The 17606-nt window shown below is 38.7% G+C and overlaps 1 long non-coding RNA gene across 1 annotated transcript in view; it reads left to right on the top strand.

Annotated features, from left to right (window-relative positions):
• The window catches only part of LOC108350991 (uncharacterized), a 186940-nt gene extending 175805 nt beyond the window's left edge, over nt 1–11135 (top strand). Inside the window, exon 7 of the long non-coding RNA XR_001837981.3 lies at nt 10620–11135. This is a non-coding gene — a long non-coding RNA (uncharacterized LOC108350991). The remainder of the gene's footprint in view (nt 1–10619) is intronic.
• Nucleotides 11136–17606: the final 6471 nt, after the last annotated feature.

Here is a 17606-nt window from a genome sequence, read left to right as displayed (position 1 = left end):
CAAGCCACTGTCAGAAACAGCAAGACAAGCAAACACCAGAGACAACCTAACTGCTAGAGGCAAGTGCAGGAACCTAAGCAAAAGAAGCCAAGACCAATGGGGTTGGGGATTTAGCTCAGTGGTAGAGCACTTGCCTAGCATGTGCAAGGCCCTGGGTTCGGTCCCCAGCTCCGAAAAAAAAAAGAAAAAAAAGTGGGGGGAACATCACATTAGAAAAATAGAAACCGGGGTTGGGGATTTAGCTCAGTGGTATAGCGCTTGCCTAGCAAGTGCAAGGCCCTGGGTTCGGTTCCCAGCTCCGAAAAAAAAAAAGAAAGAAGAAGGCAAGACCACTTGGCATCATCAGAACCCAATTCTCCCACCAAAGAAAATACTGGATATCCAAATACACCGGAAAAGCAAGATTTAGATTTAAAATCACATTTTATGATAATAATGGAGGACTTCAAGAAGGATGTAAATAACTCACTTAAAGAAATGCAGGAAAACACAAGTAAAGAAGTAGAAGCCAACCAAAAGTCATCAAAAAAGATAAGGAAGGTCACTTCACACTCATCAAAGGAAAATCCACCAAGATGAACTCTCAATCCTAAATATCTATGCCCCAAATACAAGGGCACCTACATTCATAAAAGAAACCTTACTAAAGCTCAAAACACACATTGCACCTCACACAATAATAGTAGGAGATTTCAAAATCCCACTCTCATTAATGGACAGATCTTGGAAACTAAAATTAAACAGAGACATAGAGAAACTAACAGAAGTTATGAACCAAATAGATTTAACGGATATTTATAGAATATTCCATCCTAAAACAAAAGGATACACCTTCTTCTCAGCACCTCATGGTACTTTCTCCAAAATTGACCACGTAATCAGTCACAAAACAGGCCTCAACAGACACAGGAAGATAGAAATAATCACATGTATCCCATCAGATCATCAGGGACAAAGGCTGGTCTTCAGTAGCAACAATAAGGAAAGAACTCCCTCATATACTTGGAAGTTGAACAATGCTCTACTCAATGATAACTTGTGCAAGGAAGAAATAAAGACAGAAGTGAAAGATTTCTTAGAATTTAATGAAAATGAAGGTATAACATACCGAAACATATGAGACACAATGAAAGGTGTGGTAAGAGGAAAATACATAGCTTTGAGTGCCTGCAAAAAGAAACAGGAGAGAGCATATATCTGCAGCTTGACAGAACACCTAAAATCTCTAGAATAAAAAGAAGCAAATATACCCAAGAGGAGTAGAAGGCAGGAAATAATCAAACTCAGGACTGAAATCAACCAAGTAGGAACAAAAAAAGACTATACAAATAATCAACAGAAACAGCTGCTTCTTTGAGAAAATCAACAAGATAGATAAAATCTTAGCCAGAGTAACCAGAGGGCACAGAGAGTTTGTCCAAAGGAAGGCATAACAACAGAGTCTAAGGAAATTCAAAAAATCATCAGATCCTACTACAAAGCCTATATTAAACAAAACTGAAAAATCTGGAGGAAATGGATAATTTTCTGGACAAAAACAAGTTACCAAAGTTATATCAGAAAGAAATAAACCATCTAAACAGTGCCATAACTTTTAAAGAAATAGAAGTCGTTATTAAAAGTCTCCCAACCAAAATCAGCCCAGGACCAGATGAGTTTAATGCAGAATTCTATCACACCTTCATAGAAGAGCTCATAACAATACTGTCCAAACTATGCCACAAAATAGAAACAGACAGAGCACTACCAAATTCCTTCTATGAAGCCACAATTACTCTTATACGTATACCACACAAAGATCCAACAAAGAAAGAGAATTTCAGATCAATTTCCCTTATGAATATCAATGCAAAATTATTCAATAAAATTCTCGTGAACCGAATCCAAGAACACATCAAGATGATTATCCATCATGATCAAGTAGGCTTCATCCCAGGCATGCAGGGATGGTTCAATATACAGAAATCCAGCAACATAATTCAATATATAGCAAACTCAAAGGGAAAAACTACATGATCATTTCTTTACATGCTGAGAAAGCATTTGACAAAATTCAACACCCCTTCATGATAAAAGTCTTGGAAAGATCAGGAATTCAAGACCCATACCTAAACATAGCAAAAGCAATGTACAGCAAACCAGTTGCTAAAATTAGACTAAATGGAGAGAAACTTGAAGAAATCCCTAAAATCAGGAACTAGACAAGGCTGCCCACTCTCTCCCTACTTATTTAATATAGTATTCAAAGTCCTAGCCAGAGCAATCAGACAACAAAATGAGGTCAAAGGGATACTAATTGGAAAGAAAGAAGTCAAAATATCACTATTTGTAGATAATATGATAGTATACTTAAGTAACCCCAAAAGTTCTACCAGAGAACTACTAAGCCTGATAAACAACTTCAGCAAAGTGTCAAGGTTTAAAATTCACTCAAACAAATCAGTAACCTTCCTCTACTCAAAGGATAAACAGGCTGAGAAAGAAATTAGGGAAATGACACCCTTCACAATAGTCCCAAATAATATAAAATATCTTGGTGTGACTTAAACCAAGCAAGTGAAAGATCTGCATGACAGGAACTTCAAGTCTCTTAAGAAAGAAATTGAAGAAGATCTCAGAAGATGGAAAGATCTCCCATGTTCATGGATTGGCAGGATTAATATAGTAAAAATGGCCATTTTGCCAAAAGCAATCTACAGATTCAATGCAACCCATCAAAATTCCTACTCAATTCTTTATAGAGATAGAAAGATCAATTTGCAAATTCATTTGGAATAACAACAAAAAAAAAAAAACAGGATAATGAAAGCTCTCCTCAACCATAAAAGAACTTCTGAGGGAATCACCATCCCTGACCTCAAACAATATTACAGAGCAATAGTGATAAAAACTGTATGGTATTGGTACAGAGACAGGCAGGTAGATCAGTGGAACAGAATTAAAGACCCAGAAATGAACCCACACACCTATGGTCACTTGATCTTTGACAAAGGAGCTAAAACCATCCAATGGAAGAAAGATAGCATTTTCAACAAATGGTGCTGGTTCAGCTGGATGTCAGCATGTAGAAGAATGGAAATCGATTCATTCTTATCACCCTATACAAAGCTTAAATCCAAGTGGATCAAGGACTTCCATCCACATCAAACCACATACACTCAATCTAATAGAAAAAAATTTGGGAATAGTCTCAAACACATGGTTACTGGGGAAATTTCCCTGAATAAAATACCACTGAACTGAACTGAGAACAGGACCCCCTTTGGGGGAATTAGAGGAAGGACTGAAAGAGCTGAAGGGGTTTGCAACCCCATAAGAGCAACAATGCCAACCAACTAGAGTTTCCAGGGACTAAACCACTACCCAAAGACTATATACATGGACTGACCCAGGGTTCCAACTGCATATGTAGCAGAGAATAGCATTGTTTGGGCACCAGTGGAAGGGGAAGTCCTTTGTCCTGCCAAGGTTGAACTACTGCAGGGGAATGTTGGAGGAGGGGCAGAAGAGGCGTCTATGGGGGGTAACACCTGTATGAGGGAGGGGGAGGGGATGGGGGTCTTATGGACAGGAAACCAGGAAAGGGAATACCATTTGAAATGTAAATAAAGAAATATATCTAACGAAAAATAAATAAAGTTTCAAAAAAAAGTGAAGTTTTTGCTGGGAAAAAAAAACCAAGCCACACATGGCAAAAACATACTTTTCCATAGAAGCATATGAATAACAACAGCTGAAGTAAACTCAATCCTATCTGCTATGCCTGGGAGAAGCACAAAGTACTTTCAAAGAACAAGTCTGAGTTTTAAAGACAGTGAGCTCACAAAATTCTTGTCTTGTTTTTTTAGTTTCTCACAAACACTCAGAATTCCCCTCAATCAATTCCATTCTTGACCTGTGTTTTGACAGTGGAAGACATTAATACTCTACTCAACAAATCCTGTGTTGCTTTTCTGAAGCCATAAGGTAAAGAGCCTCTATGTTCATTGGTATGTATAGAAGACAGGGAAAATTGCCATTTAGGGCTCAGAATATGGGTAATTCTTAATATTTTACTTTAAATATCAAGCCTCCAATATGTTCTTTCTTTCACTGTGAATTCTTGGTAATCATTTCACATTACTGTAGGTCTGCTTTAATAGCCTGGTAATCCTGTAGTTCTGAGGCAATTGTGATGCTCACCTTATCCTGCCCCCACACCTTTATAAAGTAATATGACTGTAAAAATGGAGGAGGAAAAGGAGGAGGAGGAGGAGGAGGAGGAGGAAGAGGAGGAGGAGGAGGAGGAGGAGGAGGGGGAGAACAACAACAAAAATAAGAGGAAGAAAGAAAAAAGAAAAGAAGAAATGAAACAAAAGAGTTAATCTTATTTGATAACTTTAAATTATTTGAATTATATTTAAAGGTGGAGAAGATTAAATTAATGAGACAAAATTAGCAAAATTAATATAATTCCTTAAGATCAGAATACCAAAAAAAAGTCTTTTTGCTTAGATTTCACATTAGATATTTGATCACCTGCGCAAACAGACTAATTCCATCAACGTGTTATCCTTTTAGTAATTTGTACTTTTGGAAGTTAATGCATTTCTACTGTCTAGATTTTCAAACCTATAAAGTTAGTAAGAAAGGAGAAGCTTTCTGCCCTGCTTTATCAGTTGTTAGTTTTTGTATCTTTGTCACATTGCTAAACTTGTTTAGTTCTTGTCATTATACTTATATTTTTAAATCATATGTGTTTGTTTGCCAATTTCTACTTATTTTGTGAATTACATTTTACCATATAGCACAAATGCACTTTTCCGATCCATTTTTTTATTGGATATGTTTTATTTACATTTCAAATGTTATTCCCTTTCCCGGTTTCCCATCCATAGGCCCCCATCCCTTCCCCATCCCCCTTCTTCTATAAAAGTATTCCCCTCCCCATACCCCCCCTTTCCTGCCCCTCTGACATTCCCCTGCACTGGGGGTCCATCCTTGGCTAGACCAAGGGCTTCTCCTTTTATTGGTGCCCAATAAGACCATCCTCTGCTACATATGCAGATGGAGCCATGGGTCTGTCCATGTGTAGTCTTTGGATGGTGGTTTAGCCCCGGGAGCTCTGGTTGGTTGGTATTGTTGTTCTTATGGGGTAGCAAGCCCCATTTAGCTCCATCAATCCTTTCTCTAACTTCTCCAATGGGGACCCCCTTCTCAGTTCAATGGCTGGCTGCTATCATTTGCCTCTGTTTTTGTCACACTCTGGTTGAGTCTCTCAGGAGACAGCTATATCAGACTCTTGTCAGCATGAACTTCTTGGCTTCATCACTATTGTCTGGGTTTAGTGGCTGTATGTATATGGACTGGATACCAGGTGAGGCAGGCTCTGAATGGCCATTCCTTAAGTCTCTGCTCCAAACTTTGTTCCCATCCATTTTTCAAATAGGCTATCCTTTTGATAAAGTGAGTACCCAACATCTTCCAGGTTGTGATTATGTAAATGTGGTCCATTGTTCATGAGATCTGATCATGTTCTGATTGTACATTTCAGTGCCTGTTAAACTTGTTTGTCCTTTCAGGTATTTTTCTTTCTCCTTTGACTTGTTTTCTGTGTTCTTACAACCCTGTTCTCTAAAAGTCTCAGTATGTAAAAATCTATCTACATATTATTTCATACAGTTAGAGCCTACCTGGTGTTTCCTGGGATCATTTTAGTCTGGGTCTCATGCTACTTTACTGTCTAGCTTACACTGCAGGCTTTCCTTTGCTCATTTCCCTAACCAGGGTCCAATATTTCAATATTTTTTAAATAGAAACTAATTCCAAGTAGTTAACATTTCCCATCATCCTGAACCTGCCTATGTGTGTGGGGGGGCAGGAAATCTGCAGCTGTATTCCTTTTTTACTGAACAGTTGACCTTGGGGAAAGGAGATCATCCAGGTGGTCCCATCCAACTTCAAAAGACATTAAAATTTGAAAAATTTCTCCAAGTAGTGATAGAGAAGTAAGAAAAAAATTAGATTCTAAGCACAAGAAGGGCTTTACGTGCTTGGCTGGTTGAGTTTGGAGAAGGATTATACTAATACTACCATCCAGGAAAAGGCCCACAGCTCCAGGAACTACATTTTCCAAGCAACTCCAGTTATATATCTTTAAGCGAAAACCTACCAGATCAACTCCTAATTTAGGCCACTATAACCATTTGGAAGACTGGTTTGGTTTAGTAGTCTTAGACCACAAATTCCTGATTCCCTTTCACCATTATTCCAATAAAAATAGATAATAAATTTGAATAAACTGGTTCCATATCTGCTGAATAAGACTATGTAAGCTCAGTCCATCAAACTACTTTGAAATTAGTTATGTTTATTCCCATAGATGGATGCTACATTCAGTCTTAATCAGGGAAATCTGTCTTTGCAATTAATATTGCTAAATACTGAGGCTTCATGTGATGGTTAGTTGCTGTCTGTCAACTTGACACAAACTAGACTCATTTGGGAAGAAAGATACTCAACTGAAAAATTCCCCCCATCAAACTGGCCTGTGGAGATGTCTGAGGAACATTTTCTTAATTAGTAATTGAGTGCCCAGGGGCCCAGTGGGAGGCCCCAGCTCAGTGTGGGAAGTAACATTTCTTTGCAGTGGTCCTTGGTTTTCTAAGAAAACTGAATGAGCAAACAATGGAGAAAGTTTGTAAGCAGTGTTCCTTCATGGTCTCTTCTTCATTATCTGCTCTGGCTTCCACGGATGATGGACTATATAACCTTTAAGCTGAAATAAACCATCATCTCCCAACAATATTTTATTTTAGCAACAAAAACAAACTAATACAAAAATTGGCAGTGAAATGTAGTCATGCTGTGATGGAACTGACTATGTTTTCTGCAAGGAGAGTATGGATATTAGATATTAGAGGTTTGGATGAAAAATTAGAGCTTAGTTGGTTACCCTATGGGAACTTGGAAGATAATGCTAAGAACAATTTAGATGATGGAAGTTTGCCTTGTGAAGTTTCAGAGGGATGTTGGAGAGACCTCCGAAGACTCTACCAGGGCTACACATGTGACATGTTTGAATGAAACATCTGATTTCTGGTCAACTGGGGATGAAGAATTAGCTATGTTTAATAAGAGATCAGTAGCACTGAAGTGAAATCTTTGCTTTAATGTGATAATTGATGCTGGTTAGCGGGGGCTAAAACATCAGCTCTGATCAGCAGGAGACCAGATTGACCAAAATGAAATCTTCTAGAATTATTTCCCAGAACACATGGGAGTGTATGTGTGTGTGTGTGTGTGTGTGTGTGTGTGTGTGTGTGTGTTAGTGGTCATGGGCATGGTGGTGGTAAGTGTACATCTCAAGTTGGCAGCCAAGCTTAATGTAAGAATCTTTCATGTGATAATGTGACAGAGCAAAAATTCCTCCATATGGTCTCAGTAGAAGCCATCTTTGATTTAACTTTTCTTGCTTTACTCACCTCCTTCACTCACAAATGCCAACCAAGATTTCATTTTTCTGTGTTCTTTGCCTATATAAGCTCACTGTAAAATGCAATTGAGTCTACTCCATGGGGAGTATTCTCATAGGGTTCTCTAGGCCATCACCACATGACTTAATTCAGACTCTCAATTTATATTTTGGTTGTACTGAGTAGTCTTTGGGTCTCTATCTTACAATAATACTAGGTTTTCTGACATGAAACATACAAGATTAAAGGAATTACAGAGAGAATTAGAGATTTGGTATCACGAGCAGCCACTGGTAAAGGTGTAACCTCAGTTGCAGTTGATACCCACAGATTGACAGCGTCATGCAGAGGTGTTTAGGCTTCATACCATGTGGCAGGGTCAGAATCTCTAAAATGACCATAGAGGCCATTAGTCAAAATGCAGATTAAGTTCCAGTGGATACTCTTGTATATTGGACATGTCAGGACTGTGAAATCCTCACCAAGACTAGCAGCAGGTGTGAAGTAGAGCTACCTTGACCTGAGCCTGCAAGACAAACTCTCTCTCTCTCTCTCTCTCTCTCTCTCTCTCTCTCTCTCTCTCTCTCTGTGTGTGTGTGTGTGTGTGTGTGTGTGTGTGTGTGTGTGTATGTGTGCACTGTAGATGTTGAGCCAGAGAGGTGGGACTACCCAAGTTCTTTGCAGCCAAGAATATCATGAATGAGTGTTGGATATTGGACACATGAGATCTTGTAAATAAGTAGAAAAATGAAAAGTTATTGTTTAAATAGTGCCATGTTTATATGTCAAACTGATAAGGGGTCCAATGATACAAATACATTCACCTGGGAAGAGGGTACCCCACCTGAAGAATTGTTTCCATAAGATAAGCATATGGACATGTTTTGGGGACATTTTCTTCATTAAGGATTCATGTGAGAGGGCCTAGCTCGATAAAGGCAAATCTACCCTTAGTTTGAAGGTCCTGAGTTGAATAAGAATGCAATTGGCATGGGGTAATGAAGAGAAGACAATAAACAGAGTCTGTGCACGGCCTCTGCTTCAGCTAGTTTCTATTAAGTGCATACATTCTCTTAAAGTTTCACCTAATTGTTAAAAGAACAATAGGTCAAGCACAGAGGTAGACAATGGATGACTGTTAAAGACCTAAAGATAGCTTAGGATAACTTTGTTTCTGGGTCTGTAATGTTTCAGCTGACCACAATCATGAATGTGCATTAATATACAATCAGTTTTGTGTAATCTTTAACTTGGTTTGACATTTCCAGAGCATCAGTTCACACTCTGAACTTCATCGACTTCCTTTTTTTAATCCATGTTTTAAAGTATCTGTTTTCCCGGCCTTTCCAATCTCAACAATCTTATAATCACTTTGACAACAAGAATATCTATGAATTCCTTCCCCCAGGAGAAATAATATATCAGCAATTGGTAGATTTGATGAACTTACACAGATAACAAGAAGAAATAAGCACATGATAGAAAAAGGAAAGAACTGATTAAATAATAGTAAGTTACATATAGATAAGTTATTTTAGATAACGTTCTTCAATATTTAATCATCTGTTGAGCTTTAGGATTTAGATACCTATTAATAATCTTCACAATGTAGCATATTCCTATTCATAATATATCAGTTCATTTTTAATTCCTCTCTCAGCAATATCTCTCATGTTCATGAACAGTTTCCTTTTGGTGAGGCCATATCGCCTTTTCTTTTCCATAATTTTTCAAAATAATCTAAATTTGTCTTATTAATAGCAAAAGGTAATTCATGTTTTCTAAATCAGATAACAGGCCTCCTACAATGTTATTGGCTTTTGTTACAATGTCCCGTCAAGTCTGTTAATGTTATATACAACACTTTATGTAGAGTTTATAAGAAAATCAACTGAATATTATGTTTTAATGAAGTATTGTGATGAGCATGTTAAATTCAAATATAATTAAAAGTGAGTTATAGATAAACATAAATTCCTGGAACTTTTAGAAAATGCAATGTGGTTTTTGTGGTTTAGAAAACGAATATCAACTTCACTAAGCATCTATATTGTGTTTCGTTTTCCAGCACACTAATCCTCTCAGTCTATTTTTAATCAAAAGTATATCCTGTAATCTTAACCTAATCCTTGATAATTTGAGACATGAAAGGGTAGAGTAGAAAGTGATTCCTGTTGACAGACAACAGAGAACAATGTCTGTACTTTTGAGGCAAGACGGAATGGCAGGATGAATTGTGGGGACAGGATAAGGGATGAGAGCCTCTTGCTCCAGTGTCTGGGTGAAGACTCTCTAGAGCTGGGAATCAAGTATTTCAGCATCATTAGCCTTGGTTGATGTAAAGATTGTCTGCATGGAGATAATGCTCCTTCTACATAAAGATATTTTCAAATAAGATTCTGAAAAGCCGATGAACTATGCTAAGTTCTAAGCCTGTGCAGCTTTTAAGTATAGTCTTACCCTTTCCCAGACACTTTCTGGGAAGCTCACGAGGAAGGGTATTAACTTCTGTTTATAATGGAAGTGTGTGATGTGTCCAGGCAACTCTTGTGATGAAGGTTCGATCTTATCTACACTATCCTCCCTGGTGTACCTCAGAAACCACTCCATGATCTCATTTAAATTCCTTCGCAACCCTTTAAAGATACTAAGTTCAAAACAGTTGAACTTATTTGGAGATATTAATCTCCAAACCAGGACTCTTTGGAGATTGTGAAGACAATCATGTGTATGTCTTTAAAGAGGACCTGTGTACACTTGAATATGTCCTATCCTTTCTTTTGAGTACTTCTCTTTCTATAGCCCCTTCCCTATTAAATATGTTAAAACTCCCTTTTAATAAATTTCAGTGCATTCTGTTTCACAATGGCTTGTTGTGTATCTGTGAAATTATTTGTGGTGAGATCAAGGATCATGATTTTATGCTACACAGCTAAACTGCCAGGCATGATGTACCCATTGGCATAATAATGATATAAAAGTTATGAGACTAACCAACTGATTTCTGATGGAATTTAAGACCTACTGCACAGGAGAGAGTTAATGACTGGAATTGCTAATCTGGTCAAGAGTCCAAGGCATACCATAAGCCATAATGCCACAGCCACTACTGTTGTTTGCTAAATCGACATCAACTTTATTAAATATTTTTATTTATGCTTATAGGTTCATTCCATTATGTGCCAAAGCCAAAGAAGCCCCCTTCTTCAGTGCATGGGGACTACTGCAAAGACTCATAACTTGCCAACATGCTGAGAAGTAATGACTGTTGAGTGATCAACCCTAATTGGAACATCTATATGACTGCCTATAAGAATCAGGAAGCTGAGGAAGGAGTGATAGAAAGAATGTTAAGCTATTGGTGGGGAAGAATGCTCTGGCATGCTGTCTTCTGGACATGACATGGCCATTCTACTCATGAACTATGGTGATCTGCACAAGATTGGGCCTTTCGAATTCCTTCCAGGCATAGGAGAGTAGATTATGAAGTGATATCCTTCACTAAGTTTAACTTCATTACCTGAAGTTGGTCTACGGGAGAGGAAGAGACTTCATTGATGATGTAAAGGATGACCTATACATGCTTGAGAAATAACCAGTTATCCATGTTCATGCAGGTAAACGAATTGAACGATCTCTCTCTCTCTCTCTCTCTCTCTCTCTCTCTCTCTCTCTCTCTCATGTTCTCACCCCCCAAAACACACAAAGACCTGAAGTAGAGGAGGAAAAGACTAAACTATTTTGGAAGAAGTGGTTCATCAGGAGGAAAACAAAAGAGGGTAGTGAATATAAATGTGTTAAAAATACATCAAATACGTGTAAGAAGTTGCCCCCCCAATAAAAGATTATCAGGCTTTACTTGAGTGGTAATCTCTAAAAAAAAAAAAAAAAAAAAAAAACCAAAACCCAAAAACCAAACACTTCCCCAGGCTGTTGCAGGTAGCAGTGTGATCTAAGTTCCTCCTTCAGCCTACTAATCAGTTGCAGACGTCCGGATTGGCCGCTGAGAATCTCTGATATTTAGCTTTAGGATTAAATGTAGGGGTTGCAATCATTGATAGGATAGGATAGGATAGGATAGGATAGGATAGGATAGGATAGGATAGGATATTAATAGGATTGATTAGATCCAGCCTAGGGCATTATTCATTTTTCTGTCCCAGATGTAGCTGAGGATCCAGATTTAGGCTGAATAGTTGGAATAATGAGATACTGGTCACTTACAAACCAGGGTACTTGTCCCACATATCAACAAACTTGGATTCCGTAACACTTGTTCTTAGTCATAAAGCAGAGCCATGCTGACAGAGAACCATCTTTCTGGGTTGGAGTCCAGAAACCAGTAGACTGAAGCACGACCTGCCTTTGGTTATCTTTCATTGACAGTAGCTTCTGGAATGTATCTGTGATTGTGTTATATAGGAGAAAGGCATATCACATAAATTTGTATTAGAAAAATTCAAGTTATAAGTCTCATACATGGCATAGTGTCTAGGTTATCTGACTGTAAAACTTCAAATACATTTCCTAATCCTAAATGCCTGTGGTTTACTCATAGAATAGTTTTAAGTATTAAAAAAGATGTACAGTTTTATGAGGTCCAGTTTTTATACATAATATTAGTTCTACTAGGTTTATTAGTTTCTGATATGTCTGAGTGAAATAGTACTCGTTCTCAACTCCAAGACAGGAGGAAATGAATTGAACAATGAAGAAGCAGGGTCCTTTTGGCTTCCAAACTCATTTGTTTGCATCTCAACAGTCTTTCTCTAAGGATCTCAGGCGTTTATGGAAGTGAGTCAACAAGGTTTTGTGCTTTTTTGTCTATTGGGATAGAATTGTTCTGAGAGCAGCTATCTACCAATGGCAGGTTTTCTTGTCTGTATTACTCTTTTCCTAAAATGTCTCCTTTCCTATGACCCTATGTGACAGTTGTGGGTAGATACCTTACTGTTCCTGTTACTGAAATAAAATAATCTGGCTCAAAAAATTAAGGGAAAAGTGTTTAATTTGATTTACAATTTAACGTTACATGATCATGGTGGTGAAATTAAGTAGCAAGAACTTGAAATTGCCCATAAAACTGCACCCACAGTCAAGAAGGAAGGGAGGCTGAAAAACTACTTCTGCTCAGTTCTCCTTCTCCAATTACACAGTCCAAGATTCCAGCCAAGAAATATTACCGTCCCCAGTGGGCAGTTCTTCCATGTCTAATAATCCAACCAGGACAATCACCATAGATGGCACCTTAGGGTTTTCCTAGACTATGAGAAATTCTCCAGCTATCCTGTCCCAGACCTAATAATCTGTTTTCTAAAGAGAAACTGTAGAAATCTTTTTTCTACTCTACCTGAGAATATGATGTTCTGATAAGCATGTGTTGTCTAGGACTGTAGCTGATGTCTATGTCTCTATGTGTCTATGTTTTTCATGTGTCTGTGCAAAACTTGGAATGCCATTATTGTGGCTTAGAAACCAGATACTTTAATTCTATGGCTTCAGTTTAAATAATCTACATATGACTAACACCTAAAGCACTGTGACCCTAGCTTCTATGATCTGTTGCTCAGGAATGTTTGATTTTTTTTCCTTAACATCAGAGTAAATTTTAGTTATTCTGAACTAAATTAGCAACAATGTATTACTGCCATCTGCGTGTGATTTTTCCCTTCTTTTCAAGGAATGGTACCAGGTAGCTTGTCAAGCATTAGTAGACTTGAAGGTCATATGAAATGGAAATGTCTGGTTTCTTTAACAGGTTAGCTATATCACATGATGTTTTTCTGGAAACGATCTTGTGAGAGGACATACATTTTGCTGAAAACAGTGTGTGTGTGTGTGTGTGTGTGTGTGTGTGTGTGTGTGTGTGTGTGTGTGTAATGCTTAGGAAGAATATAAAATGAATCTCATAAAGGGTGAGAGGATGCTCTTACATTGCTATGACATGCAAGGCTTTGATCATCTTCGATAGTCTTAATTGGTCTTCACTTTGTAGAGAGAAATGCCCAATGAACTACTTGTGGCATTCTGGCTGATTCTGGCTACTTCCACTGGCTTGTGCTAATTAGACAGGGCCTTCCTGTTTCTGCTGGATATGTTGCCACATTCAGGTTTGGTGTCTGCTATTGAACTGGATTGCTGGTATCCTAATAGCAAAGAGTTCAATTGCTCTAATGAACTACTTCTAAATAGGTCCACAACACCCTTTTCCTATTAACCTTCTGTTTTCTCCTTCCTCTGGTCAGTGGGTTAAAAGAGAGGTTGAAGCATTTTAGAACCCTAAATAAAGTAGATTAAGAAAAAATTCAATCTTACAGACATTAAGAATAAAATGTTCCCTCTGTGATTGGGTTATGTCACTCAGGATGATATTTTCCAGTTCCATCCATTTGCCTACGAATTTCATAGTCATTGTTTTTGATAGCTGGGTAATATTCCATTGTGTAGATGTACCACATTTTCTGTCTCCATTCCTCTGTTGAAGGGCATCTGGGTTCTTTCCAGCTTCTGGCTATTATAAATAAGGCTGCTATGAACATAGTGGAACATGTATCCTTTTTTATATGTTGGGGCATCTTTTGGGTATATGCCCAAGAGAGGTATAGCTGGATCCTCAGGCAGTTCAATGTCCAGTTTTCTGAGGAACCTCCAGACTGATTTCCAGAATGGTTGTACCAGTCTGCAATCCCACCAACAATGGAGGAGTGTTCCTCTTTCTCCACATCCTCGCCAGCATTTGCTCTCGCCAGAGTTTTTGATCTTAGCCATTCTGACTGGAGTGAGGTGGAATCACATGGTATGCACTCATTGATAAGTGGCTATTAGCCCAAATGCTCGAATTACCCAAGAGGCACAGAACACATGAAACTCAAGAAGGATGACGAAAGTGCGGATGATTCATTCTTTCTTTAAAAGGGGAACAAGAATACCCTTGGAAGGGGATAGGGAGGCAAAGTTTAGAACAGAGACTAAAGGAATGCCCATTCAGAGCCTGCCCCACATGTGACCCATACATATACAGCCACCAAACTAGATAAGATGGATGAAGCAAAGAAGTGTAGGCTGACAGGAACCGGATATGTATCTCCTGGAAGACACAGCCAGAATACAGCAAGTACATAGGCAAATGCCAGCAACAAACCACTGAACTGAGAACGGGAACCCCATTGAAGGAATCAGAGAAAGAATTGAAAGAGCTTGAAGGGGCTTGAGACCCCATATGAACAACAATGCCAACCAACCAGAGCTTCTAGGAACTAAGCCATTACCCAAAGACTATACATGGACTGACTCTGGGCTCAAAGTTCATAGGTAACAATGAATAGACTAGTAAGGGCACCAGTGGAAGGGGAAGCCCTTGGCCCTGCCAAGGCTGGACCCCCAGTGAATGGGATTGTTGGAGGGAGGGTGGCAATGGAGGGGGAGGAGGGGGACAGGAACACCCACATAGAAGGGGAGGTGTTAGGGGGATGTTGGCCTGGAAACCGGGAAAGGGAATAACATTTGAGATGTAAATAAGAAATACCCAATTTAATAAAGATGAAGGAAAAGAAAGAATGAAATGTTCCCTCATATTCAAAAGTTTGTACAACCGAAAACTCCAACTGTGGTACTTATCACACTCTAGAGATCCAACTACCTTCCACATCTAAACTGAGAGACTGCAGGAGACTGCAAGATGAGATAGTTTTAAGCCATTTCAGGTTGGGGGGGACATAGTGTGTGTGTGTGTGTGTGTATTTATATATATATACATATATATATATATATATATATATATATATATATATATATATATACATATATATATATCCCCAATTTTCCAAATGGGAAATGTGTCAAGAGTCTTAGGGGTAATGAATGGGTGAGTCCTGTGCTTACAGAATCCTTTGTCACATGGCACAAGGCATATTCTTTGATGAGCAGTTCTGTAGCACGGAGGCTTACTCTACCTTTTCCTTGAAATCAGCTTTTGGACCTACACACATTTTATACTAATTTTAGATGTGAAAATTTGATATACCATATGAAAGGGGTATGAAATCACATACTTGCTCCTCCTTAAAATTTAAAATGCTATGAAAAAGGAAAGGAGGGATGAAGAAAATATGACAGTGGAAGAGAACTGGCCAACTTTGAGAAGAAAAATGGTGGAACACAGAGTACTAAGCCCAAGGTCGTACGTAAGTCAATTCCAAAGGCAGATATAGGTTCATCAGCTTCACAGTGTCAAAATATTTCTTTTAAGATAAGTCCACTGCTTCCCTCTTATGAAGTTTAGTTACCATATAGGAAATTAAACTTCAAAAATCAGGGTATTCCTTTGAATCCTGCATTTTTGGTTTTGCTTTGTTTTGTTTGCTTATTTATTCACTTTATATCTCAACATCAGCCTCCCCTTCTCCCTGTACACCCTCACACAGATCCTCTCCTCATTTCTCCCTCCTCTTTTCTTCTGAGAAGGGGTAGGTCACCTGTGGGTACCCCTACCCTGCCCTGCACATCAAGTTACTGCAGTACTAGGCATAGTCTCCTTCCGTGAGGCCAGACAAGGCAATCCAGTTAGGAGAGCAGGATCTACAAACAGGAAGGTAACAAACTTAGGGAAAGCCCCGCTCCAGTTGTCAGGGGACCCACATGAAGACCAAACTGCACATCCACTACGTATTTGCAGGGGGTCTAGGTCCTGCCCTTGCTTGCTCTTTGTTGGTGGTTCTGTCTCTGGAAGTCCTCAAGGATCCAGATTAGTTGACTCTGTTGGTCTCCTCAGGTCATATAATCCTTCCTCCAACTCTTCCACAAGACTTCCTAAGCTCAATCTAGTATTCGACTATGGGTCTCTGCATCTCTTTCCATTGGCTGTTAAGCAATGTCTCTCAGAGGACAGTTATGATAGGCTCCTATCTCTAAGCATAATACAGTATCAGAGATTGGTTATTGCCCATGGGATGGATCTTGGTTTGAGCCAGACATTGGTGGGCCACACTCTCCCTCTCTGCTCTATTTTTGTTCCTACAATCTTGTAGGCAGGACACATTCTGAGTTGAAGGTATTGTAGGTGAATTACTGTCCTTATACTTCTACTGCAAGTCTTGCCACTTCAGGATCCAAATCCCCCATTCCCAGGAGTCCCAACTAGAGTCACCCTCAAAGGTCTACTTTTGTTATGAGCTAGTATATCTATTTTTCAGAAATTTAGTGGCTCTGAATCATCCCTTGATGCATATGAATCTTGTATTACTGAGCCTACATGCTGCAGTCAAATTCTAATCTCCATTGATCTTACCGATGTCCCAACACAAGTCCTTTTCTGATCACTAGCCTCTACTCACTACCCTCTTTACCCTTGGAATCTGTGCAAGACTCCTGCATCACATTGTATCATTATTAGTAGTTATTAATCTCATAGATACAAAAAAACTAACATTTACAACTATGATGGTTTGAATGAGAATGGCCCCCATGGGTTCAATGTTTCAATACTGGGTCTCCAGTTACTAGAACTATTTGGGAAGGACTAAGAGGTATGGCCTTGTTGAAGGTATATCTCACTGGGAGAGGAGTCTAGTGTTTTTAAAAGCCCACCCAATTCATAATTAGTTGTCCCTCTGCTTCCTACATTGTGAATAAGTATGTAAGCTCTCAGGTAGTACAGCACCATGATGCTGCTTCCTTGTTGGAGTGATGTTTTTGTACTCTGTGTGAAGATGTTTCTTTGTCTGCTTAAGGCACTTTCTGATTGATTAAAATAAAAATCCTCTGGTCTGTAGCAAAAAGGATAGTAAAATGGGGCACTTGGCAGAGAGAACTCTGGGAAAGAGTGAGAAGCAGATTTGCCACCCAGACTCAGAGGAAGTCAAAGTCTGGAACTCAGGAGAGGTAACAAACTAACCATATGACAGAACTTAGATTAGTATTAGTAGGATAATTGAGTTACTACCTAGTTGGGGAGCAAGCCTAAGCTAAGATCAAAAGCATCCTAAGAAAAATAAGCCTCCATGTCATTATTCAGGAACAAGGGAGGGCATAGAAAAGTTCCCTCTTTTATTCATAACCATGATGTTCATTAATTCTGTCATTGTAAAAAAAAAAACTAAAACAAAACGAAAGACAGACAAAATCAAAACAACAAAACAAACAAACAATTTATCA

The sequence above is a fragment of the Rattus norvegicus genome, chromosome 5, assembly GCF_036323735.1.
Source record: "Rattus norvegicus strain BN/NHsdMcwi chromosome 5, GRCr8, whole genome shotgun sequence".
NCBI classification, from domain to species: domain Eukaryota; kingdom Metazoa; phylum Chordata; class Mammalia; order Rodentia; family Muridae; genus Rattus; species Rattus norvegicus.
Note: the sequence above shows the minus strand (reverse complement) of the source record. Positions and strands in the feature narration are given on the sequence as shown.